Source organism: Periplaneta americana, chromosome 7 (assembly GCF_040183065.1).
Source record: "Periplaneta americana isolate PAMFEO1 chromosome 7, P.americana_PAMFEO1_priV1, whole genome shotgun sequence".
In the NCBI taxonomy this organism is placed as follows: Eukaryota; Metazoa; Arthropoda; class Insecta; order Blattodea; family Blattidae; genus Periplaneta; species Periplaneta americana.
This window is the reverse complement of record NC_091123.1, coordinates 153846879-153869910: the sequence shown is the minus strand read 5'-3', so window position 1 is coordinate 153869910 and position 23032 is coordinate 153846879. Positions and strand designations below refer to the sequence as shown.

Below are 23032 nucleotides of genomic sequence, written 5' to 3'. Positions count from 1 at the left end.
AACAATAATAATAATAATAATAATAATAATAATAATAATAACAATAATAATAAGTGCAAAATGAAGACAAGTATAGTTACATGTAATTCTAAGAGTCAAGCAATTACAACAATATGAATCCAAGGAATTATTAAAATAATCAATCAATCAATGGAACACCTGTATCTCCTCATGAGGAGCATAGGGCATTCACAAAGTGCCTCCATCAGACCCTATTTGTAGCCAACTTCTTCACTTCGCTCCATGTTTTCCCCTCCCTACCAATTTGCTCCAAAACTGTTCTCTTCCATGTATTTTTTGGCCTTCCTCTTGTTCTACTACCCTGGGGGTTCCAATCCAAAGCCATTCTTTCTACTGCTCCATCTCCTTTCCTGATTGTGTGCCCTATCCAATTCCACTTTCGTCTTTTGATTTCTATTGTGATTTCTTTCTGATTTGTTATCTTCCATAGTTCTGAGTTTGTGATTATATCTGGCCATCTAATTTTTTTAATTCTTCGTAAACATCTATTAACAAATGTTTGCAGTTTATTTTGTATAATTTTTTCTTGTTTTCCATGTCTCACAGCCATATAATAAGACTTGGGAACATTTATAGAGAGGATTTACCATCCCTTACGGATGTATATTATTTAGTATGTATGTGTATTACTGAGCTTATTTCCGACTAGCCGTACCCGTGCGCTCCGCTGCACCTGTTAGAAATAAATATAAAGTAATTACATAATTAAAATAGGACATTTGATCCAGGGAACATTCGTGTTTGATAAAAGGATAAATCGTTTAATATGTTACTTAATTTAAATTGCATCCAAATAATTAAAATGCGATCATTTTGGTCCAGAGATACTCATTTGGTGCAATGACAATTCCTTTAACATGTTTCTTAATTTTTATTACATGCAACCATAGTTTAATGAAGATTGACATCATTTAGATTTAATGTATATATTTTATTTTACTTGTTATAGGTTTCCATTGAATGATGGTAATAACTTAATTTTAACCCTTGTTTTCTACGTATTCAGTAAATGGCGCTTGGCCCACTATGGTTGTGAACCCTTCAAATAACTTAAATTATATTATATAATATTACATATTATATTATATTATATTATATTATATTATATTATATTATATTATATCAGAAGTTACTGTAATAACATTACAGCATTATGTCCATCTAGAGCAACTACACTTTCCAATGGTGAAATAATAATTAATTATACAAATCGGTTAATTTAGCTTCCGATATTACTTCATACAAACACAGAAACATTCTCTGTAGGCTATCTTTCATAGCTTTCGATTGTTGCTTCCAAGGCCCCTTATAGACGAAGTACACGGCCTTAGATGGCAGTTATTTTAATTTAAAACTCATTTATCTCATTAAATATCAGTCCTACCAAAATTTTTTAAGGAATAAAACTTAGCGCAAAGTATTTTTAAAGAAACTTTTGTTATGTAACATTTTTCATAAAAATCAATAATAAGCGAGATATTTCGATTTATTTAATTCAGGCCCTCTTATAACTCCCCTTTTAAATGTATTTTGAGTGCCATATAGCCTAAAATCTAAGTTACAACGAACTTAATTTATATTCCAATTTTCATCGAAATCCGTTCAGCCATTATCGCGTGAAATGGTAACAAACATACAGACAGACAGACATACAAACAAAAATTTCAAAAAAGCGATTTTCGGTTTCAGGGTGGTTAATTATATATGTTAGGACCAATTATTTTTGGAAAATCGAAAATTACCAGAAAACGTTCGGCTACAGATTTATTATTAGTATAGATGACATTCTGAGCAAAACAATGTCATGTAAACATGTACCCTAGTCTCAATATTTTCAGAGTTACACTAATTTGAAGTTGTTAGTAATTTACCTTTTTTATTTAGTTTTAGGGGTAAAAAATATTACAAATAGAGAATGAACTATTCAGAAGTGTCATTTATTAAATTGGCTAGTGTTCTGAAACTAAAAATGTGTTGTGCTACTATGGTCCGTCCCAGGTATCTGTTAGTATAAAGACGAAACAAGACCTCTGTGCATGTGGTATGTGGGCGGGCTAGAGTCAATGATCGCTCTGGTGGGAGATGTTGGGTGAACGAAGCGAGCAATCGCTTGCAGGGATTGGATCATTTCTATCTGAACTCTACTGTACATTCTACCACGAGCATCTTACCCCTTAGCGGCCTCGAACTGATGCTGTCCGCAATACACTCCGGCACAGATAGACTCCGCCCCCTTATGCGTGAAGTTACTTCACAGATTTCTGGGACGGACCATAGCTGCTTATACGCGCTGCAAATGCCTTCACTTTATGATTTTGTTTTATTTTTTCACTCAATTCTACTCGGGAGTTTATCCAAAACCTGTTCTTAGGCATAAAACTATTAATTAATTAATTAATTAATATATTTGTTGTTTGCTACTTCATTTTAATTTCTGAATTATTTATAAATTCTTGAAATATTTAATTGTTTATTTAGTTGTCCATTTCTTTATCCATCTGATTAAATGTTTCTACTATTTATTTATTATTAATATCTTTATTATTACTTATTTACTTCTTTAAACGTATACTTTATATACACATATATTTAGGCAACTTATTCATTTGTCCATTATTTCTGTATCTGTTTATTTGATATTCATTTATGTAGGCCTATATTTTTCATTCTTAAGAGCACTGTAACTGAAAAAAGAGTTTCACCTGTGAAAATATCTTCAAGTATTTCGATATACTCTACCACTTAAGAGTGTTAAAACACAGGTTTAAATCTTAGTGTATTTATTGAGTGATGACTTTTGTTAATCCATTAAAAAGATTTTACTTATTAATTATTTATTCATATTCATTCATCCATTTAGCGTTCTGCCTACGGGCAGGTTTTTCACTGCAAACCCAGCTTTCTCTAATCTTTCCTATGTTCTGCCTTCCTCTTTGTTTCCTCATATGATCCGTATATATTAATGTCGTCTATCACCTGATATCTTCTTCTACCCCGAACTCGTCTCCAGTTCACCATTCCTTCCAGTGCATTCTTCTGTAGGTATATAGTTTCTTCTCAGCCAATGACCAACCAATTCCTTTTCCTCTTCCTGATCAGTTTCAGCATCATTCTTTCTTCACTCACTCTTTCCAACACAGCTTCATTTCTTATTCAGTCTGTCCACTTCACACGTTCCATTCTTCTACACATCCATATTTCAAATGCTTCTATTCGCTTCTCTTCACTTCGTCGTAATGTCCATGTTTGTGCCCTCATACTATGCCACACTCCTTACAAAGCACTTCACTAGTCTCTTCCTTAGTTCTTTTTCCAGAGATCCGCAGAAGATGCTTCTCTTTCTATTAAAATCTTCCTTTGCCATTGCTGTTCTCCTTTTGACTTCCTGGCAGCAGGTCATGTTACTGCTTATAGTACACCCCAAGTATTTGAAACTATCCACTTGCTCTACAGCCTCGTTTAGAATTGGCAGTTTATCTTCTGTATTTTTTTCCTATGACCATACTCTTCGTCTTATTTGCATTTATCTTCATCCCATACTGCTCACAGCTGTCATATTCACTAATTTATTTTAATATTATTATTGTTTAGTTTATTCAATTCTTTATTCAATTCTTTTTCTATATGTTTGGTTTATTCAATTCTTTATTCATTCACTTAGATGTACCAACTGATTACGTGGGTATTTATTTAAATGTCTTTACTGTTTATTTACTAATTATTTATCCAATTATCATGACCAAGTGTCATCAATGTCATAAAAAGTAATAAATATCCCTATTAATGTTTGAATGCAAAAACGTGATTTCAGACTTTCAGACTGTGTAAAAAGTGTGAAATAATTCGTTTATAGGTGTAATAGAATAACACGTCGCTTAAAACAAATTAACCATATACTAAAACATAAATAGAAAATATCTAATTTGAGGTTTTATAGCTTTAAAATGCGGTATTTAACTTGCGATAATTATAAGAAATTTAAGAAATCGTCAATTGTTATATTATAAAAAAACCAAACACTTCATCACATAAAAATTCACCAATGTTAAAAATGTGTTCAAATTTCAATGAAATATGTAAAACATGGGATCTAGATTTCTGCATTTCTTACATGGAATACAAACATTTTCTTAGTTGTTGGTAGTTGTTGATTTTATATAATATTGCTATTTGTTACTCTGTAATTTGCCAACTATAGCTACATTTTACATTTTTGGCTATGATATCTATGCTTAACTATTTTTAATTTATTTGTGTATTTTTCATTTATATCTATAGATTATCTGTGTCTTTTATTTAGGTAATATCTATTTGTCTGTTTTTTCCCCTCATTTTCCATTTTAATTTGTATTTACACTTGTATCTTGCATTTGTATCTGTTTCAGCTCTTTTTTTTCATGTTATATGCAATTCTATGTTTTTTAAACGAATATCTGTACTGTATATTGTAATTGGGGCATTGCCCTGTTATAAATAAGTAAGCAAGCAAATAAATAAATAATAAATAAATAAATAAATAAATAAATAGATAAATAAATAAGTAGGTTAAATAAGTAAATAAGTAAGTAAATAAGTAAGTAAATAAATAAGTAAGTAAATAAACAAATAAATAAATAAGTAAATAAACAAGTAAATAAATAAACAAGTAAATAAATAAGTTAGTAAATAAACAAGTAAATAAATAAGTAAATAAATAAGTAAGTAAGTAAATAAGTCAGTAAATACGTAAGTAAATAAATAAGTAAATAAATAATTAAGTAAATAAACAAGTAAATAAATAAATAAGTAAATAAATAATTAAGTAAACAAATAAGTAAGTAAATAAGTAAGTAAATAAGTAAGTAAATAAATAATTAAGTAAATAAATAAGTAAATAAGTAAGTAAATAAATAAGTAAGTAAATAAATAAGTAAATACGTAAGTAAATAAATAAGTAAATAAATAAGTAAATAAATAAGTAAGTAAATAAATAAGTAAGTAAATAAATAATTAAGTAAACAAATAATTAAGTAAACAAATAAGTAAATAAACAAGTAAATAAATAAGTAAATAAATAAGTAAGTAAATAAATACGTAAGTAAATAAGTAAATAAATAAGTCAGTAAATACGTAAGTAAATAAATAAGTAAATAAATAATTAAGTAAACAAATACGTAAATAAATAAATAAGTAAATAAATAAGTAAATAAATAAGTAAATAAGTAAGTAAATAAGTAAATAAGTAAAGAAATAATAAGTAAATACGTAAGTAAATAAATAAGTAAATAAATAATTGAGTAAACAAATAAGTAAATAAGTAAGTAAATAAATAAGTAAATAAATAAGTAAATAAATGAGTAAGTAAATAAATAATTAAGTAAATAAATAATTAAGTAAACAAATAAGTAAATAAATAAGTAAGTAAATAAATAAATAAAATTAAATAATGATAACGAAGGACGAACATCATCTCCCATCAGTGACTGATCAAGAGATCGACAAGATGGGCTATTGTACGACCGGGGAAACGCTAGAAAAATCACAAGCAGCTTAAGAACAGGACATTTGTTCTAAGCATACAAAACCTGCTGAAGATGAAGATGACTGTGCTGATAGCGTTGTTACAAATGCGTTGTCGTAAATTCACAACAGTGGACATCCCTCGCACAAAAAAATGCTAATTTTTGCAAGTGGGTGATCAGGAAGAGGTTAAACTGTGTGGTCAACAGCAGAGGAAGCCCGGCCACAAACACGATTCGGACTGTAGGATGGGGCCTACAAGTGTGTCAAGTCCGTCTAATTATGAGCGGTCGACCTGACAGCGGGAGGCTGGATTTATTTTATTCAAACAAATGCAGCATTATAACTCCCTGATGACAAGGCTGATTAAGTTATGCTAATTGAACCTAGTCCATTTATAGATAAAAATCTATTTTATTAAAAAGTTATGTCGTAATTTTGCTAGATCCAGATCTCATGAGAAAAAACTGCATTAGCCAGACAACCTCGTTTATTAGGTGCGCCATAAATGATTTCTTTCACAGTTCCTTCGTGTTCTGGTAGGAATTGAGAGGTTTCAATACCAATGAAATGGCTGCATGATTGAGGATCTGGCGATGAAAAGCACAGGCTCTCAAATTTATGAATGTCTGGTAGTTACAAAGTGAATACAAGGAATATATTATAACCGCCGCATTAAGTTATTAGCTGGTTCAATTCAGCTGGCGGCTCCTGACAATTTTTGTACAGTCCCAACTGAAATGTACACGAAGAATTGCAAAAACAGTCCTGGAAAGGAGTACGGAAAACTCTTAAACAAAGGATCGTGTAAAACCAGAGGTCTCCAAAAAGCGTATCGTCATTCGTGCTCTCGATGCTGCCCGCCGAACACAGTGTGCTGTAAGGCTATACTGTTTTCGCTGTAAGAAAAATCCTACTGTAAACACAAGCACGTGGCTGTCATACCCGTGATTGGCTGCCAGTCGAAACACTCACATACGCAGGAAAATATAGTCCGTATTTGGAAACTATCATCTTGTATTATTTGAAAATAAAAAAATGAATTCTAGTTGTTAAATACAATTAAACATAACTTCACTCATATGTGAAACGATATGTAAAAGAAAAGCTACTTTTATATTTTGTTATGTACTATGAACGCGGATGAATACCAACAATAATATGGAGGTAGTCTGTTCTTGTAACAAGCTGACGTCACTTGAGTTCATAGTCGTTCTGGTAAGCACGTGGTACTGAAGTATCGCTTCTCCATCCTCGGTGTGTGTGGTTATTAAACATAAGAGTAGAAACCCTCTCAAAAGCGGAGAAAAACAAATAGTCTTAAATATATATAATAAGCAGGGAACGGATTTATATGGACTAAAAATATATGAAATATGTAAATATATATGTAGTTATTTTTACCAAAATATGGAATTAAATATGGATTTTTACCAAAATATGGAATTAAATATGGACTTAAAATTATAAAAAAATGACTATGTACGTTAAATATTGGTACATTTTAATCAAACTAAACAAAAAATATAATGGACGTACCTTATCTTCCAATGTAGTTTCAACAAAACACAATTTTTATTGTCTGTTACCATAACAATAGGTTACAAACATTTCTTTCAAGTGCTGAAAAGTGAATCTTCTTCTATTGTCTCTGAGGATAGATTTATACTGACTAAAAGAGCGTTCGACGTCACAAGAAGTAACTGGTACATAATTCAATTTCACAATGTCTGCTGGGGATAAGTCCAAGTTAATCTTCACTGTTGATTCACCACTCATCACAGCAACAACCTTTTGTAGTTCTTCATATCCAGGGTTTTTTGAAAGTACAGTGTCCACCTTAGCTCTTACTGCATCTGCAACTTTACCTCTACCACGATTCAGTTGTTCCACAGTACTATTTATAATTTCAAAACTTTCAGATAGTGAAAGGTGCCTATTTTGGAGACTTTTGAGCGTTTTTATGATGCATGAAAATGTATGCTGAATGTGAGCTAAGTCATTCTTCACACTTATGTCACAGGTAACTGTTTTCGCAGTATCAATTGAGACTGCATCTTCAGAGTCCAATGCAAGGAGAACATTGTTAATAGAGTCTATATGTTCGGCATAATATTCAACTGCTTCTAGCCATGTACCCCATCTAGTTAAAATTGGCTTTGGTGGCAATGGAATTTCAGGGTACATTTCTTTCAACACGTTAACTCTACTGGGAGCTTTGAGAAATACTTTTTTCACTGATGAAATCAACAAATCTACTTTAGGGAAATTGTCTCTGACCACTTCTGCCACACGATGAAATGCATGCGCCACACAAGTAAAATGAGTCAATTTAGGATATACAACAGATAATGCTTGTCCAGCTTTGACCATATAAGGGGCAGCATCGCTAATAAAGAATAACACATTATCGTACATAATACCCTTTGGCCACAGGATACCCATAGCTTCGTTGAACAGTTTAACTATAGTTTTGTTATTGCACTTTTCTAGAACATCACAATGTAAAAGAATTCGTTCAGAATATTGTTCACTTAACAAACCGATAACTACATTACCAACAAGTCTACCTTCTTTGTCGGGAGTCTCATCAATGGAAACCCAAATTGAACTATCTTTAATTTCATCTCTTATCTTCTGTATTGTCTCATCGTAGATGGATGGAGCATACGTCTTCCTAAGTGTTGACTCATCCGGGATTGTATGTTGAGTATATTTTTCAAGGAATTCCCTGAAGACCTTATTCTTTAGTTTGTAGAGAGGAATATCAGCAGAGATGAGAGAACGGCACAGGTCGATGTTAAACTCAGATCTTACATTCGATGTTGTTGGTTGTGTTAAAAACAATTGTCTCTGCTTGGAATTTAGTTGTTTGTTGGCCTGATGTTTACTAGTTGTAATGTGTTGTTGCACCAGGAACTTTTGTGTAGATGATACTGCACACTGACACAAATTACAAAATAATATTTTATTGTCAGTTGATAAACCATCTTCTTTAAATTCTGAAATGTAACTTGTTAGTTTTGATTTTAAATTGACTGAATGACGTACTTTTGGCATATTTACCGTCTTTATAGTATGATTTACAAAACTGAACCTATGTGTACTCTGACTGGCATTTAACTGTTGAGCTGCACAACTGAAGTCTGTTAAAAATTTTAAATTAAATTAATACAGTTTTGTAACTTACTTTCCCATTGTTGATAGGACTGCTAATTTTCAAATAACTCTGATGTTAAAGGGATTACTGAACATGTGTTTAAATCTCTATTGTTGAAATGTATTTTTAAAAGTTAATGGAATTTTGTTTTGTTTTATTGTTAAACCTAATATAATATGGACTGTTTTATATGAAATATGGAAAATATATGGAAATTAACGAAAATATGTACTAAACTCTAAAATATGGAAAAATATGGAAAATAAAAGTAGGATTTTTCAACCCTACACATTGTGAAACATAAAGATAATGCAAAATATAAATTATATTAGCTTTATAAGTAAATATGTATTTACATATAAATCCTTTCCCTGATAATAAGTTATGTGAGTTTTAATTACAGTAATTATAAAGTAAATGTTTCCTAAGCAAACGAATGCATTGTAGTGAGGTTAGGCCTACTTGACGAGTAACGGGAAATGTTTAACATGGCACAGAATGTACAACAGTAGGCGGGAACACGTACTGAATTCTATGGCGCCAAACAGCGGCCAATGAAGCCTCACTTCAGTCACGTGCTATTGTTTATATTAGGATTTTTCTTACAGCGAAAGGATTATAGAGAAAGGGGGAGAGACTCGTACCTCAACAGATAGGAGCGATCAGTGGGGGATCGCGGCAACGGTCTGCTTAAGTTTACAAATAATAACATCAAAAGAATAAGGAATATCATACATTTGCATATTATTTTGACATATATGAAGCTGGAGCCCCGTCTGTTGCTTCAACCTCTTCTATTCAATGGTGCCTTTCAGTGCCTGGAAAAGATCTTCTCCAGTTGTATTTTGTAATTACATCTAGAAGACATTCAGACACAGTAAAATGTTCATTAACTCCTCGAATGAAAGTGACTAGGTGAGCTTTGTCATTTCTATCTGTGCTATCGACCAATGCAAGTGAGTAAGCTACAAACTGATTAATTGTGGTTTCGACTTCGGATTCAATTACATTTACAATCTTGAAATTGCTTCTCTGAACTGTAATTGGAAACATTTTAATTTTCTTAAACTCTGACTTTGTTCTGGACACAGTATTTTAGTAACGTTCTGTATGCATGATTTTACAAATGATTCTTCTGTAAAGGGCTTCATTGACTTTCCAATATTCCAAGCTAGAAAATAGCTAGCAAAAAAGCTTTTTTTTTTTGACACGTGTGTGATTTGTGTTTGTATTTTCTTGTTTTATATTTATCAAAATATTTGTAGGCCTACGCATTTCACCTAAAATTAAACGAAAAACTATATGTTTGTCATGCGGAACTGAGTAATATACTGATTATTATGTATAACCAACAGTTATACAGATAGCCTCAAAATAAATTATTTTCACATGTCCAACATGCCTATAATTGTATGATATTCTTTGTGAAGAGTCGAGTATTGTCGTCGCATGTTGAATTTTAACATACCCTTAAGAATTTTCGAACAAATTAAGTATTTCACATTCTCCCCACTAACACAAAAATGTCTCTTCCTATTCATCCTTGAATGTACTACGTCTATGATTAGAAGACATTGTGAAAAGGTGGAACACGCCGACCAACACAATGATAATGGCAGTCCGCCACAGCTCTTCGTTTGCGCATAAACATTGAGTACAGTACAGGTAGAGATGGGTGAGGCGCGCTCATTACGTACTGGCTTCGGTTGCGTTCAGGGGTTTACTCGCGAGTACGTTTTTGGAGACGTCTGGTGTAAAAAACCAAATGTGAATAACTATTCTGTAACACAGGCGAGGAATTATGTGACAGTAATGAGAATTAATATCATAATGTAAATTACACAATGCAGTGTCCACAAGTTATTATTGGACATAATACTATATTTTGACTAATACTGAATAGAGTCCACACCTGTGGAGTAACGGTTAGCGCGTCTGGCCGCAAAACCAAGTGGCCCAGGTTCGATTCCCGGTCGGGGCAAGTTAAGGCTGGTTCACAATAAACCGGAAACGAGAATCGGAACGAAAACGGTAAAATTGTTAAAATGTATACATTTAAATGTAAGCATTCACAATTAACGAAAAGCTTGTCGGAGCCCGAGATCGGGAACGGAGAGTTGGCCAAGTTTCAACTTCGATGTTCACGTTTCCGATCACAGCCCACTAGATTCATTCTATTGCCATCTAAAAGCTATTTTGTCGTCGTATATTTTGTAGCAAGAAGACCGTGACATAACCTATGCATTATTTTGTTCTGTGCTGTGCATCATGGAGCAAGTTTTATTTGATGAGATTCTAATATTGAGTGTTGAGGAAAATCTTCACTTTTACGATAAGCTGGTATAAAGATGAGAAAATGAAGGAGAATACGTGGCTTTCAATAGCTGCATCGGAAGCGAATCATATTTTATTAGTGTATTGGTTATATTACACACTACATATTCACACTTCAATTCAATAACTACTGTTGTTTCATTTTTGTTCTATTACAAATGTTTCTTCTCTAATTATTTTACGTTACGGTAGACTTAAAATAGGTCATGATAATAAAGATGCATGGGCATATTTATAGTACCGTACCTAATGAAATGTTTCAGTTGAAATTTCGAAGTTGTTTAACCTGTGTTTATGTTGGCTGCCTCGTACTCATGAGAGAACGCCATTGGTCAATTATACACAAATAACATCAGAATGCGTAATATCGACTTTACATATCGTTATTGACATACATATCGATATGCATAGTCATCTACGTTCTCGGTTTATTGTGAATCAAAAATTTTCATATTCACGTCCTCTGCTTCTCGTTTTCATTCTGGTTCTCGTTCCCGGTTTATTGTGAACCAGCCTTTACCTGGTTGAGATTTCTTCCAGGGTTTTCCCTCAATCTAATCTGAGCAAATGCTGGGTGACTTTCGATGCTGGACCCCGGACTCATTTCACCGGCATTATCACTTTCATCTCATTTAGACGCTAAATAACCTAAGATGTTGATAAAGCGTCGTAAAATAACCTGGTAAAATAAAAAAAATACTGAATAGACAGACGGTCCACACTTGTGGAGTAACGGTTAGAACGTCTAATCGCGAAACCAGGTGGCCCGGGTTCGAATCCCAGTCGAGTTAAGTTACCTGGTTGAGATTTTTCCGTGGTTTTCCTTCAACCCAATATGAGCAAATTCTGGATAACTTTCGGTCCTGGACCCCGGACCCATTTCACCAGCATTATCACCTTCATTTCATTCAGGCGCTAAATAGCCTGAGATGTTAATACAGCGTCGTAAAATAGCCCAATAAAAAATAGACATATTACCACCATTTGAAAGAGGGATATTTTATTTATTCACAAAGTAACTGTATAGAAAGGAGCCCAATCCTAAAGTATTACCACTAAGTGGTTGTCAATCATCTGCACTGTTATCTGTTGTTATTGTTTATTAGAGCTGAAGAGAATAACGCTACAAAAACTTATTCAGCATTTCATGTAATAGTTGTATGTATTAAATTATTTTAAAATGGTGTATACCCTTCAAGAGAGAACATACAATAAATCATCCTTATTTATTAAATTTAGAAAATTACACAAAATAAGCTGTGTTTACATCCTACAATCAAGTGATAGACGAATTCAGACAATACAGAACCGGGTCCTTCGTCTAATCGTGGATGCACCTTGGTACATCCGCAATGACAACCTACGCAAAGACTTGAACGTGCCTACAGTTGAATTCACCCTGCGCAGCTCCTACATACGACTTCATCACTCAATGGTTAACCATCAAAATGAACTCCTTAATACCATCCCAGAACAACTTCCACCGTCTCGCCAAATAAGAAGATTAAAAAGAAAAAGACACTCAGATCTGTTGTTTGGAGAATAACATTTTTGTTTTGTTTCACATTTGGCCAGAGGACAGTCATAGGACTGCAACCTCCATACATGTTTTTTGTGTGCTTTTATAGCACAGTATTTATAATTTTTAAGCACAACTGTATTGTACATAAAGCTATAATAAAGTTTTCTTATGATTGAAAAAAAAACAATCAAGTGATAATAACAAAAATACATGTTGCCAGGCGACGATAGAAAATATGGATGCGAAATCAATTGAATGAGGTATATAAACAACTGAATGCTCTTTCATATCTATACTAATAATAAATCTGTAGCCGAAATTTTTCTGGTAATTTTCGATTTTCCAAAAATAATTGGTCCTAACGTATATAATTAATCACCCTGAAACCGAAAATCGCTTTTTTGAAATTTTTGTTTGTATGTCCGTCTGTCTGTCTGTATGTTTGTTACCTTTTCACGCGATAATGGATGAACGGATTTCGATGAAAACTGGAATATAAATTAAGTTCGTTGTAACTTAGATTTTAGGCTATATGGCATTCAAAATACATTATTTAAAAGGGGGGTTATAAGGGAGCCTGAATTAAATAAATCGAAATATCTCGCTTATTATTGATTTTTGTGAAAAATGTTACATAATTAAAGTTTCTTTAAAAATAATTTCCGATAAGTTTTATTTCTTTAAAAAATTTTGATAGGACTGATATTTAATGAGATAAATGAGTTTTAAAATTAAAATAACTGTCATCTAAGGCCGTGTAATGAATTAAAAAACAAATGACTTCGTCTATAAGGGGCCTTGGACAGCAACAATCAAAGCTATGAAAGATAGCCTACAGATAATGTTTCTGTGTTCGTATGAAGTAATATCGGAAGCTAAATTAACCGATTTGTATAATTAATTATTATTTCACCATTGGAAAGTGTAGTTTCTCTAGTTGGACATAATGCTATAATGTTATCACAGTAACTTCTGAGTGAATCGAGGACAGGTAAGATAAAAATAGCTTCTTATGCACAGAAAACTTGATAGGCTATTCTGTACATTCGTTTTCTGTATTTCCTAAAATACTTTTTATGACCAAATGAGTGGTCTCTGGATCAAAATGATCGCATTTTAATTATGCAAATACAATTTAAATTAAGTAACATAAACGATTTATCCTTCTATCAAACACGAATATTCCCTGGATCAAATGTCCTATTTTAATTATGTAATTATTTTATATTTATTTCTAACGGGTGCAGCGGAGCGCACGGGTACGGTAGTTTAAGTATAAAAATATAGAGGTGCCATTTGAAATTTGAAAGTGGGAGTGGCTGGGGGTGGAGGGAGTGAAATCTAAACTGCAATTAAGCCTGGTTTCAGATTCCCCCTCAATATCTAAATTGAGGTGTTTTTTGTTTATTTAGAATGGGAAGTTTTGAAATGAAAACTCTGTATAGTATCAGGCAGTACATCTCACTTGACGATATGTGTCAGAGGAAGAACAATGTTTGTATACATCTGAAGTCTGATTAGTGTAATATGCATTTAGTCAGCGATGTGTGCAATGGAGGGGGAAAGGAACTGGTCACCCTACCCCATTACCTCCTGGGCTAGTTGCCTCATAAGTGGTGCCATGTTGGTATCACTTCTGAGGTTCAGACCTGTCCTCGGACAGTTCACTAAACAACAGTCTACAATACATTGTCTAAGTGCTGAAAGCTATACTGTACATCAGTTTTGCGATGGTGACTAATAGTTGCGGGCGAGAGCTATTTTATGCCCGCTGCGCGCGCGGAGCTCTTTTACCTGTAAACATTGCTAAAGGATGTACAGATCTTAGAACATAGCGCATCATGACGGAACGGAAGCGCTCATGCAATAAAGTTTCAAGGAAGAGTGGAAGAGACAATATTTATGCTTCGAACATGGTGATGAAGTCCAGTGTTTGTGTAAAAAAATATCATTTGCAAAAAAAGCAACATAAAACGGCATTATGAGACGCAACATTAAAATATATATATATATATATATATATATATATATATATGCATTATTCAGGAGAAGAGAGAAATAAATTCATTTCGGAATTGACATCGAAGATAAATTAATTTGTGCGAGATCGTGCGTATTTGCTTGGTTTCCGCACAAAACCAATCCGCGGAAAGTCTAAAATTCCACATTCAGTATTCCCAACCTAACACACATAACAATTTCCCTCTTCTTACCGCTTAAGTGACATATTGATTTTACTGCTTTAGGCTTCTAACATATTATTTTTAGAGACGTTCAATATAGTAATAATTATAAATTGGAAACTTACCACTGCAATTTCACCTAAACTGCAATGTTAATTATTGTTTTTAAATATTTGCAAAAATTAAGTAAACTCTACAACTCCACTAAAGTTACTGCACTCGTGATGCAAGTAACATTAAGGAAGCCGTGAAAAAATCAACAAGATTCCAGATGCCGATGTTATTACTGCAATATGTTATATAAATAATATTGTTAAAATATTAAAATGAAAAATAAATCATTACATAACCTTACGTTTGTTTTAAGTTTGCATTTATGGACTGGGGGAAAAAAAAGACAGACGTATATCACGGCTTGCTGGAGTATAGTAAACACGGAAACCTTTTAAATCAACAATGTTGAAGATAGATATTTTTGTTTTACAAATTTGCCGTCACTGAACAGAAACCAAGATGGAGATTTCATTGCAACTAATTAGAAATTCCTCTTTCAGGTATGTAATAAACGATCTTCGCACAAAATAATGTACGATACACAAGCGGTGTGTTTTCTTTCAATTCTCGGAAATTAAAAAAGCTCAACTACGTTTCGCTTTTTCAAACTTTTCCTCGAACATGAAAGCTTCAACATACCGCTCTTGTAACGCATATTACTATTACATTTGGGTCAGTAGATTGTATCTAGATTCCTTTTATTTCTTTATTTTAAATGTATTGTTGATGTTTTATTTGTTGCTTGTTTCCGGACATTTACTTTTATTAGACTACGTGTTTCTTTAATTTAGAAATAATATTTTATCTTTGACTGCACTTTAACTTATGTTATTACTAAGCTCAAAAAGCTAATTCACTTTTATTCCAATAACTATTTTCAGGATTTTGAGTAAATATGAACTAAACATTTTGAAAACTTTGATACAAGGAGCTTTTTTAGTAACGTCAATATAAAAATATACTTGAAATATAATTTCAAAACTATTAGACTTAATTGCACCAAATTTTGTACAGATATTATTATAAATCTGTTTATATAGTTTAAATTTCACAAATGTTTGGCTGAAAAGTGTGGAAGTTTTAAAAGTCATACATATGCCCTTAAATGATTGACCCCAAAAATTACGATGGCTCTCAATATCTTAATTTAATCAATTTGTTTTTTTTTTTTGTGTTACGTGCATCTCACACATCACTCTAAGAAAACTCATTACGTAATCACGACTGGAGAGTAAGAACTACATTTTCACAATCATACAATCAATATTGTCGTTATTATTTTTTCAACAGATACTCAAAAGTACTTAGAGATCACACACGTCGAGCAGGTAGACCCTATTAGTTTCTCCTAACCAATGAAGTGAAGTATTTACATAATAAATAATTGCTTTTAACAAGAAAATGGTTTACATACAATTAAGTTTTCCTATTTCTCTTTTTGTTCCTAAAACACCCTTCCCTTTGCGATTTGTTTATATATGTACATATATATTAAATAACTGAATAATTAGCCCTATTACATAGCCAGAAATTTAGTAACGCAAGTTATTGTAATAATTGCTGCCTTTATTCGCTGCATGTGCATGTACATCCCTGTTGTCTACGTTACAGTGGATGCGCTATGCGCCCGTGATTGGGAGCTAATATCGTCTCATCCCTGCTGTACACGCAGACTATTGAACGTTACGCGTACAAGCACATCACGCACTGGTTTATATGTTGAAGTTCATACATATGCCACGTTTCCACGAATAAATTAAATCTGAGACAGCTGACATATATTAGCATTGAAATGTAATTCATAAATCGCTTATCAGGCACGAGAGACCTCAGCGAGGTCAAGCGTTGATACCGCAACCATATTAGGTCACACGACGCCCGCGGATGCTTATTTTGTTTTCATCAGAAGATGTGCTTCGTAGGCCGCAGTTATTTGCCTTTCAATTCGTCATCACAATAATTACATAATCCAATCTGATAGACAGACATAAACAACACACATGTTAACTTGTTATTCCTCACAAGTTTGTATTGCTGTCATAATACTGTCCAACTAAATACACTTCATGTTAGCAAGACATAATTACTTCATCTGTAGATCCCTGAGCCGAATGAAGCAACGGCTCGGATACAGACTTCATATTATGCGTGGGACTTGGACGCTCATCCGCTGACACTGTGACTTCAACGTATTGTGAGGTGAAGGCGTTGATCCCATGACACGTGAGTGTTAGTCTATGTGTCAGGATTAAAGAACCTTCATTTACAATAGCCTACATAGTTTTTAATAACGGCGTTGACCATCTGCCTTTAGTCCACACTTGTGGAGTAACGGTCAGCGCGTCTGGCCGCGAAACCAGATGGCCCAGGTTCGATTCCCGGTCGGGCCAAGTTACCTGGTTGAGGTTTCTTCCGGGGTTTTCCTCAATCCAATATGAGCAAATGCTGGGTAACGTTCGGTGCTGGACCCCGGACTCATTTCACCGGCATTATCACCTTCATATCATTCAGACGCTAAATAACCTAGATGTTAATTAAGCGTCGTAAAATAACCCAATAAAATAAAAAAAAAATTGCATCGGTATTATACACATCGTGAATATCTTTGTTCCCATACCGCTAGCAGGATTGGTATAGAACAGAAATTTTCATACTCTACTTGTCTGTCAGAATTTGTATATAATCTATACTAATAATAAATCTGTAGCCGAAATTTTACTGGTAATTTTTGATTTTCCAAAAATAACTGCTCCTAACATATATAATTAACCACCCTGAAACCGAAAATCGCTTTTTTTTTTTTAATTTTTGTTTGTATGTCTGTCTGTATGTTTGTTACCTTTTCACGCGATAATGGCTGAACGGATTTCGATGAAAATTGGAATATAAATTAAGTTCGTTGTAACTTAGATTATAGGCTATATGGCATTCAAAATACATTATTTAAAAGGGGGATTATAAGGGGGCCTGAATTAAATAAATCGAAATACCTCGCTTATTATTGATTTTTATGAAAAATGTTACATAGCAACAATTTCTTTAAAAATCATTTCCGATAAGTTTTATTCTTTGAACAATTTTGATAGGACTGATATTTAATGAGATAAATGAATTTTAAAATTAAAATAACTGCCATCTAAGGCCGTGTAATGAAATAAACAAATGACTTCGTCTATAAGGGGCCTTGGTCAACAACAATCGAAAGCTATGAATCGTAGCCTACAGAAAATGTTTCTGTGTGTGTATGAAGCAATATCGGAAGCTAAATTAACCGATTTGTATAATTAATTATTATTTCACCATTGGAAAGTGTAGTTTCTCTAGATGGACATAATGCTATAATGTTATTACAGCAACTTCTGAGTGAATTGAGGACAGATAAGATTAAAATAGCTTCTTATGCACTGAAAACTTGATAGGCTATTCTGTGTATTCGTTTCCTGTATTTCTTAAAATAATGTTTATCTCAGAGAATTAACGAACAACGAGAGTGTATTGATTTAGTATGCAGTAATAATATGTTAGCTTAGCATTTCATTATTTTATAATCCAAATTTTAACTATGCTCAATTGAATCGAGTTAAAATACATAAAATACATATGCATTAAATGCAATGCAAAAAATTTGGGTAATGAGCCAAGCAGATTATGTTGCCCTGTTGTAAAATAAAATTTGTTCCTCCTGAGATTCAAGAGCCCCCATAACAAATTGAAAACTTACTTATCGGGGTACATCCGTTATCAACACACTTTTTATATAATATAATATAATATAATATAATATAATATAATATAATATAATATAATATAATATAATATAATATAATATAATATAATATAATATATAATATAATATAATATAAGTTATTTAAGTTATTTGAAGGGTTCAGAACCATAGTGGGCCAAGCGCCATTTACTGAATACGTAGAAAACAAGAGTTAAAATTAAGTTATTACCATAATTCAATGGAAACATATAAGAAGTAAAATAAAGTATACACATTAAATGTAAATGATGTCAATCTTCATTGAACTATGGATGCATGTAATAAAAATTAAGAAACATGTTAAAGGAATTGTCATTGCACCAAATGTGTGTCTCTGGACCGAAATGATAGCATTTTAATTATTTGGATGCAATTTAAATTAAGTAACATATTAAACGATTTATCCTTCTATCAAACACGGATGTTCCCTGGATCAAACGTCCTATTTTAACTATGTAATTACTTTATATTTATTTCTAGCGGGTGCAGCGGAGCGCACGGGTACGGCTAGTTTATAATAATTTCTTTGCTTTCATCCAGTTCTAAACACATAGAAGACATTTCATCCTTAATTTGACAAAGAGTCTGCTCGGCTGACAGGTTAAAATCGCATCTTCAAATATCATACCGACTTGAATATAAGAGATAACGCAAGTTGCTTAAATTATTTAAGCTCTTTACAACTGTTATGCATTTGAAGTCTGTCAAGATGTTTTGATTAGAGTGGGTAAAACCGGCTGTACTTCAAGTACCTCTAGATATGCTTCGAAAGGATGTAGAGTTGGGAAATTGCTCTGAGGTACCAACGGCTGACAGCTTTCGCCTCTGCGATGAGTACCTCACACAAGAAACTCTGAACAAAATCGCCGTCATACTAACCAGTCCAACAGGACGGGACTGAACGAATTTGGCGTCAAGTAAGATTGGACAGATTAAACGTGGGCTGCAAACGTGTTACGTAGATGCCATTCCATTACCTCATAATCACTGACGTCACAGCGCTGGTGCTGTGCTGAGTGAATAATCTTTCCAGAACTGCAATTTATCACGCTACTTGTTTCGGGAATTTTTCCGCGTATACATTTAACTATTGAACAACTTCAAGGCTCAGGTATTTCGAATCATTTCAAATACCATAATTTTAAAACAGATCTTATAATTATCCATGAAGCTTATAACATACATTGTATTCCAGATTCTAGCCCGTGTGGGGACGGGATTTTTAATTTCGCCAAACTTTCCAGAACTTCATCTCTACCTACTTTACACAGCTATTTTCTTGTATTGTATTTCTATTTCGGTCGGTGATTACTTAACGCAACTTTGTAACCACTAGCAATGACACAAATCTATTTACAGATACGTCTCACAAGCAAAGTCAGTTTTAGAGCAAACTTTAGTTCCAATGTGTTGTGACAAGAAATCAATCTAATCTTCAAAGTAAAGGCCATTAGATTCTATGGTCTTAAGCCAGCTTTCAGCGAGGTTTGTCATCTCGCGACTGTACCAGTTCCTGGTTTTTGATGTGAAGAATTCGGTGATAGGCCTATATATTTCTATCAATAGTCTCTAAACACACACCTTCATCTCAATAAATAACTAAAATGCTCTCTCAATTAATATCACTCAATAAAAGAATTGTATTCCAATGGATACCATCCCATTGTGGAATCCTGGGAAACGAGAATGCGGATGCTTCAGCAGAGAAGGGCAGCACTGCTATTTACAGACCTGTTACTGAATCTACGTATTACTCTGTGAAAAGATTTATTAAATCTACATACTTAGACTTCAACAAACAAAATTTGATAACACAATCCCAAGGGAAAAAATGGAACTCTCTGCATCAAAATCCACAGTTAATTCCCGATTTACCACGAAAATCGTCTGTAGCTGCATTTAGATTGACAACAGGCCATGATTGTTTGGCCAAACACCTGCATAGAATTGGAATATATCAGTCCCCTAACTGCCCATTGTGCAACTCAAACCAAGAAATGGATTCGGAACACCTCAAAATCTGTGCTTCAGTGGCTGGCCATGATATCTTTGAAAAATATTGGAGTGCAAGAGGTCAAATGACTTTATTATCAAATGCCTGGCATTAGAAAACAACAACATATTTCAACAGCTTCCAAGTTTTGGAAATTTTTTCCACGCAGGAAGTGCAACATGCATCGAAACAGATTGTAATCTGAAAACGCAAGATGTAGTAGCGCTTCGATTTCTCCAAATTTCTATGTTTTTCTCCGTAGTTGTTCGAGCGTATGGGGTCTCGTACTGTCCTGTTTCAAGAGAATTATATTTCGATTAACACATTAACTAATGCACAGTACCTCTATCAAAACTTCATGAACTCGTCCTAGCTATTTAGAATAAAGATCCGCAATGATTGCACGTCCGTTTGGAAAAACTCCTAGTGAATCACACCTTAAAAAACACAAGAGGCATACCGTATCATTACTTTGGGGCGGAACCTATGACTTCTTTGGCAGCTGATGGGGATCGAGCCACTGTCTTGAGGTGTCAGGGATCCGATAATATATCCATTCTTCATCACATGTGACAATTCTCCTTATAAATTTATCATCTATGGAATTAGCGATAAACTGACGACAGATATCCACTCTGCTTTGAGCCTGTCCAGGTGTCAATTCATGAGCTACAGATTTATAATTTCTGTATAATTTTTCAAACGTCTTAATGTGCCGGTATACGAGTATTGTATCCTTTGAAGCATCAAGTTCTTCTGACAACTTACGAGTACTTTTTTTTAGACTTTTTTTTAAATCTGTATGTATTCTCATTATCCCATAATTCAGATCTTCCAAGACGTTACAAATCTTTAATGTCTTCTTCTCCATTACTGAAGCCTGGAACTATCGTTGTTCTACAAGCTCACTAACGACACATTTACGCATGACTTCTTCTCTCGAAGATCTAGAAAAGTTACAGGTTGTGTATTGCGAGTGCGATTATAAAAAAAATACACGAGGCAAAAAAAATAGCGCATCTCAATGTACATTTAGGAAATAAAATAATGTTTCGCTTTTCATCATCATTGCATAACTTCCATTCCATTTTAGTAAGAGTAAATCCATATATACAGTGGTCCCGCGCCGTGGCGTCATGGTCTACTAAGGCATCCTGCCTAGGACTCGCGCTATGCTTTGATTCGAGTCCTCATGGGGGAAGAAACTGTCTCATGAAATTTCGGCCAGTGTAAGGGACCGGTGCCTACCCAGCATCGTGAATCCAGTTATAACGGCTGGGGGATCATCGTGCTAACCACACGATACCTCTATTCCGGTTGGATGATCGTCCACCTCTGCTTCAGCATGTAAACGTGAGGCCAAAAGCCGGCTGGTCGGTCTGGGCCCTGGGCCCCTGGTGCCGCGGATTATTATTATTATTATTATTATTATTATTATTATTATTATTATTATATAGCCTAATACAGAGAGCAAAGAACAAACTATTGTTTAATATGATTTTAAAAAGCACAAGGTTTTTCTAAAAAGCTTAATACTCAACTAGGCTAGTAATAGTAGGCCTAAGTATAAGAGATATGAGCCGTTCAGAGCAGAAGTGGTGTAAGTCAAAATTGGGTAATAAGGTTTAAAGTAAAAAATTCTGTAAAATACAGCGCAAAGTAGCAATTAATATGTCCTCCGTGCTATCCACTGACTACTAATAGTTTAAATAAATTGAATATTAATTGCTACTTTGCGCTATATTTTACAGAATGATTACTTTAACCCTCATTACCCATTTTTGACTTACACCACTTCTGCTCTCAACGGCCCATTTATTAATTTTGAGTAAGATGTGATGAGAGATCATTTTATATATGATTTCCACAATCCATTTTTTTAATTATTACAGCTTATTTCATAGTTTTGATTCTAATTTATGAACCTAAAATTTAATTAGTCTAAAAATCCGAAGTCTAGTTTTAACTCCTTTAGTCCTGAATTTACATTAAAAAAAATTGAAAAAAAAAAAAAAAAACTGTTCACACTATCATTCTGGGGATCCAAAATTCCCAAATAGAGTCTTCACAGAAAATAAAAATTTAGGGACAATTTTGACCCCTGGGCCCCCAAATTTTTTTTAGTTTGTTATTTAACGACGCTGTATCAACAACGAGGTTATTTAGCGTCGATGAGATTGGTGATAGCGAGATAGTATTTGGCGAGATGAGGCCAAGAATTCGCCATAGATTACCTGGCATTCACCTTACGGTTGGGGAAAACCTCGGAAAAAATCCAACCAGGTAATCAGCCCAAGCGGGGATCGAACCCGCGTCCGAGCGCAAGTTCGGACCGGCAGGCAAGCGCCTTAACCGACTGAGCCACGCCGGTGGCTTCCAAAATTTTAAATTTTATTTTCAATTCAGGTATAGAAATGTTTCAAAAATAATATTCTCCATTTCTATCACATTGAATTTTCCAAAATATTTAAAAGTATCGAAGACATTCCAAAAAAGAATA

The 23032-nt window shown here is 33.5% G+C and overlaps 1 protein-coding gene across 3 annotated transcripts in view; it reads right to left on the bottom strand.

The window, feature by feature from the left end:
- The window catches only part of bs (serum response factor blistered), a 423352-nt gene that overhangs the window by 125011 nt on the left and 275309 nt on the right, over positions 1-23032 (bottom strand). The gene's annotated exons all lie outside the window — the stretch shown is intronic.